Source organism: Poeciliopsis prolifica, unplaced genomic scaffold (genome assembly GCF_027474105.1).
Source record: "Poeciliopsis prolifica strain line A6 unplaced genomic scaffold, Auburn_PproV2 SCAFFOLD005, whole genome shotgun sequence".
Lineage (NCBI taxonomy): Eukaryota > Metazoa > Chordata > Actinopteri > Cyprinodontiformes > Poeciliidae > Poeciliopsis > Poeciliopsis prolifica.
In genome coordinates this window covers 7,325,012-7,334,437 of record NW_026562380.1, presented here as the reverse complement: position 1 = coordinate 7,334,437, position 9,426 = coordinate 7,325,012, and positions in this window count along the sequence as shown.

The following is a 9,426-nucleotide window of genomic DNA, read 5'->3' as shown; positions in this document are numbered from 1 at the left end:
TTACATGCTGGTTCACCCTTAGGAGAGAAATTCCTTCTGCCACCTTTATCCAAGATGTCACTAACCACAGCTAGAAATGGTTGTGAGGGGCAGAGCATTGGGTGATCAGTAAGTCTTTCCAACTCAACAATAAAATCTGGTTGGATGGCTGGTACAGATCTTTTTAAGGCCCAATGCATTTAATCAATGCTGCTATGTTTTGTAAAAGCTTGTTATAGAAGTTACCTGTGATGTTTCCTGAGGCACTTTGGCACAGCCATAAATTCTTGGCCATGTGGTCACTTGGCTTGTGCATTTTAACAGAATAAAGGCTAAGCATAACATGACCCCCATAACAATGAAGATATTTTCATGGGGTGACTTGTGTTTCTGATACCATCAGAGAATTAGACATTGAATGGATAAAGAAATGTATATAAAAATACCCAAATGTTCATGTGGTACATTTTAATTTTGTAATACTTTGTCTGTACTTATTATAAAAAACATAATAAGAGAAACTTAAAATAATTTCATCAAGGTTGAGAAGTAACCCTCTGAAAAGACTGAAAAGTGATTATAAGTTAAAGTAATTGTTATCTATGATAACACTTTTTTGTCTTTTATTTGGACAACCAATGAGTCATTAGCATCACAATCTGTGGTTTAAATAAAATATTAATGTATCTCTGTGGGTCTTTTAAGTCTAGCCAACTTAACACTTGCAGCACACCTAAACCCCATATCAAACAGCAGCAGCTGCAGAGAAGCCCCGAGCCACCTCAGCTTAATCCAATTTGACTGGCCATCACTGTGGGCGATGCTGGATGGAACATTATGTGAGGTGGATGGAGCTTTTTATTTTGCATAAGTGCTTGACGTTTAACACATGCATGTTTAAATTTGCTTTGAAAAAGATTTATGTCTAATTTGTATATTTTACAGTAGTGTTTACCAAGTGGTTGGTTGAGTGTTTAGATTGCTCATCTGTTGATCTTCATAGCGAGTGAAACCAGCAGAAGATAGTCAGTGTCAATTACAGATCTCAACTATTTTTGCATTATTTGTAGGAATAACATGAAAACAACATGATAAATTCATTAAATATCCCTCAGTAAAACAGATTCCATCTGCATTAAAACGCTGGCTATTCAATAGCAAAAATTCTGTTGCTTGGCCGATTCACAGCCTACACATAGTTTGGAAAAAACGACGCATTGTCTGAGAAACCTAAGCTCCGCAGTGACAGAAAAAGTGCGGAAATAAGCTTTTAGCTAATCCATGCCAAACATATCAGGCATCTGTCACTTGAAGTGCTGGCCAGCCTTCTGCTTCGCAAGCTCATTTGGCACTCGAAGCTAAAGATTTTGGAGACAATCTTCAGATTATGCTGCTACATATCTCTCTCTATACTTTCACGGTGCGTGCTCTTTATTCCGGCTGCCAACATATCAAGGGCTCCCTGTGGTTTAAATGTCAGACAGATGCTCATTTTTTAGCAGACAGAATTAACTTACAGACAGCTCAGCGAGTGGGTGCCTGGAATGATGGGCTGAACCACCAGGAGATAATGTTACTCACCTAAGCTGTGGTACTGTGAAAACAAACGAGATGTGAGCAGATGCAGACACACTATGGGTCTGTGATGGCCTCAAAACAAACAATTAGCTTCCTGCAATTTTCAGGTGAGAGAAAATGTAGCAGATTGTTATAATCCTATTCTCTTTTTGTGACGGTATGTATTCTTTCACGTCCTCATAGTTTCCTAGGACTGTGAGAGGACAGGAGTCACTCCTCCATAAGATTTACATGTTATGAAGGTAACACTTAGAGTGGTGACTTGGATCTTGTTGGAGCATATCCTCATTTTCAGGAACAAAAATATTTCACACAATGACTTTAGCACAGACCTTTTTTGACTCTTAAGTGAGCTGTGAAGATCATATTTTCAGAATGGATTGTAGTAAATTTTGCGACAGACTGGTGACCTGTCCAGAGTGTATCCCGTCTCTCGCCCAGAACATAGCTGGAGATAGGCACCAGCAACTCCCGACCCCAATAGGGATAAGGGTGGATAGATAATGGATGGATGGATGGATTGTAGTAAATTTGCCTTTCATTGAGTTGCTAATTTCGTTCTGTAATTCAGCTCAAGAACTGAAACTCACAAGTAGATTTGTTCCAAACCAAGAGATGTATTTGTAGGCAGTTATTACAATTTATTTTGATTATTAAGCATAACAATGATGTATTTTTTGGCAGTTATTATTACTATTTATTATTACTTATTTTGATTATTAAGCCCAACAATTAAAATCAACCCAAAGTCAGAAAACTATAATACTAACTCTAAAAAGTGATTTTTAACTTGTGAAAAGTATGTTAACATATAATAGACTGTATGGATGCTGTACTTGGTTGAGTCTTCTTTTGTGTAAATTCCGATTTAATTACAGTAATGATGCAGTCTGACATGAAAGCACTCAGCCTGTGGTCTTAAGGAAGCTCTAATTGTTCACTTATATCCCGACAATTGCTTTCTTATACAGTTCCTCTCTTTCCCCCATTGAGCTTGTTTTCTCTGGTTGAATTTCAACAGGGCCAATATGTGAAAAGAAGGAGAAGATGTGAATAGTGACACTGATTTTCCACATATTTTTTTTAATTATAGTGCACCTATAGTTGTAATTGGTCAATGACTGCCAAATATGTGAGCAAAGCCATTCAGTCTGTGTTGGCCACACTTCCAAATATTGAATTAACATTAATGGCCACCTCCTCCGGATTGATACGTCTCTACTCAACAGTAGGTGATGGTTGTTTACAAAAAAATTCGATTCTCTGCCTCCATTTTTCTTGTGACCACACTTTATCCTTCCACTCAACTTGATACAAATTTGTTGGGTATATAGCACTCTGCAAATAATCAACTTTTTAAGTGATGATCTTCTGTGGTTTCCCCTCTTTGTTACTCGATCAGGTCAGCAGTGTCCTTGTATTAAAGATATTGTTTTGCTTGTTTTATGTGTTTTCTGTGAAACTAAGTCTAATTTTGAGTTTCCATTAGCTGTAAACTAGAATGATCAAAATGAACACAAATGCACCCTTGAATTACATCACTCAGTGTCATGAATCTATATAATGAATTTTATGTTTTATGTTCAGTTGCAGAAATAAAAATAACATTCTGAAGACATTTTAATGAATCTTATAACTTTGCTGCAGTCAAGACTGAAAAAAAAAATGATCAAAAAACGATTGATCGCAGCTCACAGGTATTACATAATGCTGTTTGTATTTTGTTGTCCAACAGGCAGAGGCAGGTTGTAGCATTTACATGAAACTCCCCTCCCTTTGTTTACCGTCTTCATATGGTATGATTGAGATGTTGGACATTGCTAAATGTGACAGAAACAAAATGTTGCATCTAAAACTGGATCTTTAAAGGCAGCAGGATTCTGTGTGTCTGTGAAATGCACTGAAATGGAAAAGCTTTGGCACCCTCTGCTGTCTAAGGGTTTCCCAGATGGTTGATATTTACACAGAGCTGCTATTGAGATGCAGACATGGCAGAGGGCAGAGAGAACAGCATGCTTGGTGGAGAGGGGGAAGGTAAAAGGCTTCCTCTATATCTGACTTCAATGTTTATCATGCTCAGATCAGTGCCCTATTAAAGTGTTTTTGTCATGTGTTTCTTGACGTGGTGACGCACGAGCGTATGGAGGAAGTAGTGAGATGGGTGTCAATTATTTTGATTTTTTTTTTTTAAGGTCTCTTGTCATTAGAGGAGTTTCTTGCAGAGTACAAATACAATTTGTAAAAAGAAAAAGAAAAAGGAGTAAAGCTGTTTTTCTCTTTTGTGTGTGTTCAAAGTTCTTTTCCCCCATTCCCAAAGGAACTCCAGACTAATTGTCGCTGTTGGTTGTTTGATATTCACATAATACCTTGCATCTTTTCTCACGTTCCCTGGAGTAAAGCACATTTGCTCGGCTGTTATTTGCAGGGGCAGCGCTATGCCTGCATGGTGTGCAGCACTCTCTTGATATCCAGGATGCAGTAAGACAAACATTAATTGGTGGCACCGGGTCCTGTGGTCTGTACCCGCTGTGAGCCCAGACCATGCTTTGGTGTGGCAACCCCATCATCCCTCTCATCCAAGATTTTTTCTGACAGATCTAACAGCACTGAGCTCCTGCTTATCATTTATCATCCCAACAGATTGGCTTGTGTAACGCATGGCAGACTGATGGGTCATCCCCATGCTGGGGACCTGGCTGGAGTAGATGTGTAGCAAGTTGTCTGGATGACTGGACAGCTGAGAAATGGAGAAGATGACTTGTCATTAAATTAAGATGCCTCTGTAATTCACCTCTTCTGGTCTTCCTGTGCAAAATAAATTCTTCGGAAAACTCTGATACCCTATTAGCACACCTGCAAAGGCCCCCAGAGGAAAGGATAGGACTTCTTAGTGGTGTTACTCACCAGATTCCTTAGAGATGTACTCAAGAGATTACCCCATTAATATATCCCACTACTCACTGGGGTGTGTGTGAGGTAGTTTCCCATTAATGGACTTGTGCAGAACAGCACAGGTGGCCTTAACTCTGCAAGCTTCCTAGGAATGCCCTGGTGACTTTGTAAGTATTAAGTAACTCAATTGGCATTTTTGATGGGACTTTCTGACTAAACAGACATTTGTGCCTTTCAGGTCTTCAAGTTACCTTCCCTTCTTTCAGTATTGTACTACAACATGTGCAGTTTTGTGTTTAACATGTTTGTTCACCACAATAAAATGCAGAGCAGATAATAAGAAACACTTAGCACATTTCAAGGTCAATAAAAAAGTGGAGCCATGATATTTTAAAATTTTCTTGATCAGCATTTAGCTTGGTCAGGTCATTGCTGTAAATAAGAAATTTTTTCTTAGCCAACTTACCTGGTAAAATGAAATTTAAATAAAAATAAAGAAGAATGATGTTCCGTAATCTGAGATTCTCTCTGACCAACATCGCTGTTTTTATTTTTTGATTGATATACCAAGTTATTCTGTCTGATCCCTCCATAAGCATCATCTTGGTGATATGGGCATTTTCATGCTCTGCCACTTTCCTGTGTCTTGGTACTACTTTTCAAAATGGGAAAACATATTCCTAAATTACATGGAAAAAGGTTCCAAATTCTGAATGATGTTTCCAGCATTATTGATTAGTTAACACATCCAATAAAGGCTTGATGGAGTAAAACAACATTTTTGCATTTTATAATGAATACATTTCTCATTGTTCTTTAATATGTTCCCCATTATCTGATATTTTAAGCCATTCATCATCATTGGTGTAATAACCCAGGTTCTCCTGACAAGTAATACTAAGAGCTTTACAGTCATTCTTTTTTTATGACTGACCATCCAGAAATAACTTCTGAATGGCCTTTGTTCAATACTAGGTCAATCCATACATTTCCTTTCTGGATTCTAATTATATGCTATGAAATTATTAATATTTTCAAAGACAATTTTTTTAACTTCTAAGCATGATTTTTGAATAGTCATAAACCTCCTATCTCAGACCATTTTTAATTGAAACTTCAATAATGTTTTTAGACAGATTTTTTTCCACACTCCAACTCCAACTGGATTCAGAGGTCAGATTGCTAATCAGTTCACTACAAAACGCATACCTGACAATGTCCTTGAATTTTCGAAGATTTCAAAAATTGCCACCATTAACAAACTCGTTATAGACTGTGTTTGGCTGAGTTGAAGTCTGCATATCTGCTTGTAGACATTGTGCATCTGAATGCTTGTGCTTTTGAACAACAATGACAAGATTGGGTTTCTGTGATTAATTTTTAAAACTGTCTCCCCTCTTTGATAAATTCAATTCTACTATACAAATGAGATTTCAACAATACAGTCTAGCTTGTATATCAACAGCGAGGGCTAGCTGATGCAATTAGTTTTTAACTAGTTTTAGTTATTTAGTCTTAACATGTTTTTTCTTTTTCACTCTGCATGGAGTTTGTCATTGTCGGTCAACATGCTAGTGCTCCATTAGATGCTATTTACTGGTTTTACCTATCAGCTAATTTTAGATTATACATAGAATTTTCCACACTACATGAGGAATTTTACTGTAGGCCAACTTGTTAGTGATAGCCTACATGCTATCATTCGTATTTCAGCTAACCATTTCTTTTTATTTGACCTTATAAGCTGCTGTGACCTTACAGTAACGGTGAGAAAGCATTATTCTACATCAATTTCTTTAAAATTTTTGCATTGACTGAAAGTTTGCACTCTTCTTCTTCTGTATACATTTTGCCCACTTCTTACATTTCTGTAAGTTTTCTGCAATTGACTTTAAATTCTTCTGCAATTTTTACCAAAGAAATTCATACTATTTTCCTACATTTTTTCTAGTTATTATTTATTTTCCAAAACCAGTCAGTGGTCTTAAAGAATTTTTGAGATAAATGACCTAAAAATATAATTAGAGCCGTTCTGCTGCAGCAAATTCAGCCATTAAATTATTCAATAATATTTTTTAAAGCAGTAATGACATTCATTGCGATGAGATGTTGTGAAAACTTTTAGGTCAGCTGAGGCTGTTGTAAATGTTCTTTATAAATAAACATTGACTTGATTCATAACCAGTGAATTAAAGTTTGAATAGGCATGAAAAAGAGTTGTAACATTGATAAACATAACTGAGGCGAGGACATTTGAAAGCCAGTCACATAAATAGAAAAAAATAATAATTCTAGGATTGATCCTCTGTATAATCTGGCAATTGCAACAATTTGATCTTGATACACAATTAGAAATAGATGTCCTCTATAATATAATTAAAAATATATAAATTCTAATCTTCTGGTCCATCCCATCCTACTTTTGAGATTAGAAAGTTGCTTTGATGGCAAATTGAAATGGCCATTTCCACAGCTCTTAGAAAATGTGGAAATTGACAGAACCTAGATTTCACTGACCATCTTCATTGACATAATATAAACAATATTTTAAAGTGCACTTTTAGCATAATAGAAAATGCATTTCACTTTTTTGGCACCAAACATTTCTGCTTTCTTCCAGCTTCTTGACTGCAGAGATGGACAGGTTGTGACAGGCTCTAATGTGTAATGGAGAGGGAGTGAGTTGCACCAGCTGTCACTCCTATTCAATAAAAGTCACTTGTTGAAGAAACGATTAAACAGGAGTAAAATTGAAGAAAAATTAAATATAATACCAACGATTTTATTGCTGATGCATGTGAAAAGATCTAACTTTCATCAGATTTTTAAATCAAATAGTTATCCAAACAATCCATCCATGAAGCCCATCCTCCTGAATAGCAGACCGTATAAGCACATTCATCTTATATCCCTGAAACGCTAGAGGAGGAAATTCCCTGTAAAGCTGTGTGTCGCAATTTAAATGGACTGTCTGGTTGTGATGACACAAACACAGTTTACCGTGACCGTTCCTATTGCTGAAAGCAGCTATGTGAGCAGATGCGATCAGCAGAGGCAGAGCCTACCTCAAGCTTAGATTGACAAGCCAGACCAAACTCAGGAGATGGATATCACAGGGGACAGCTGGGCTGCAGGAAAGCAGTGGTGCAGGCAGTTTTCAGCCAGTCTCATTACCCTGGACAGGTTGATGCAGGCAACTGCTCCTCAGACAAGGTGGGCTTCAGCGAAATGATTGAGCTCTCTAGTGTTAAAAATGACAGTTAACAATTAGGATGTTTGCTTTTATTGGAGGAGAATGAGGCATGTGTGTGCTGTATTTTTAGCAGCAAATTCAAGCACCATTGAACAATAGGTGTGAGGAAAAATATTTGAGAGCTCCTGAAAACTATATTTGTTACTATAGGCTTCTTTTCAAAATGCATGCTTGTCAGAATAAAACTTTAAAACCATAATTCAAATTGGGCATGCTACAATTAAAATCACAATTAGTGTAATGAAGGAACATGGTTTTTCATTCCGCTTATCTTGTACTAGAGCAGTAGTTAAAGCTCATCTACTAAAGGACATTACATAAGAGTTGTGCCTGTGCCACTTCTAATATGTTTTCACGTCACTTAGGGCAGCAACAACATAATGTTGGAGCATTTACTTTTTTTATTCAGCCAAGCTGTTAAAAGAATTCAAGTGTCATGTTTAGAGTCAGACTGTTGAAAGTGCATGTTCCCAATCAAAAGTGTGCATACATGATTTAATATCATGACATTTCCAAACTATTAGGTATAATTCTGAAAACACTTTCCCAGCATTTATGATTATTTTGCAATCTGTGAAGTGGAAGCTTGGCTTGGAAATGGCAGCTCTGGAGAGGAACTTCATGGAAAAGGCAGTTCTCGGTGAAACCAAACACCAGAATGGCTGCTATAAGAGGTAAGGCGCCTCTCAAAATTTGATGGTATATGTCAAGGGGTTATCATTGAAACAAATAAGTAAAATAAGGTTAAAGGATTTCTCAAACATGCATGAAAGAAACAAAGCAACACTCCAACTATGTTTTTGATAAGGGAATAATTTTACCATGAATAGCTAAAAAAAGTTGATTTTACATAACACCCTTTAAACAATTCCACTCAAGCTCTTGTTGTAGGTCAGGGGTGTCCAATGTTAGTCCTCAATTACTGGTGTCCTGCATGTTTTAGTTCTCTTCCTGATACTTGCATTAAATGAAGGCTTGTTAGCAGAACATTGATGTGCCGTGGAAGTAACTACCAATAATGAGAGAACTACAACATGCAATATATCCCAGCCTTTGAGAACTGACTTTAGACACCCATGCTGAAGGCTATGTTTAGGGTTGTTGTCCTGCTGGATTCTGAAATGTTATTACTAGCCAGTAAAGTTTTTAATGATCCAGTCCTATGTGATCTCTGATCCTTCTACGTGATTCACACTCCTTTAAGAGCTCTCCGGTCCAACACAACTAATGTTCACAGATCACAACTGAAATTGAGAGCCGATTGAACGATTTGCAATTGCTGCCTTAAAAATACAGAATGTCTTACTTTTACAAATATGCACATCCCATGACCAGCAACGTAGAAATGTGTGTAAAGAAATATTTTCTCTTTTAGTATTTCTATTGAATTTTACTGTTTCACTCCGTATGTATTTTACTGTTTTGGTGAAATTGTAAAGCATTGTTTTTTTTTTTTTTCATTAATGTTCTAGTGTTTCTAAAAGTGATTATATTTGACAATCACATTAAATTTGCTCAAAGCGTAACCTCCACCCAGTCAGTTTTTTTTTTTTTTTTGGAACCCTGCTCCAGTCCTATGTTACTGTCCTGTATTTCTTTAGGTGTGTCTCTTCACCAACACATTTGATTCAGATATTTGAATTACCTCCTCAGCTTCCAAAAAAGCTTTTGTCTTCTTATTGGTTGTAAACATTTGTTTTTATTTAATCCTACTTACCACTGCA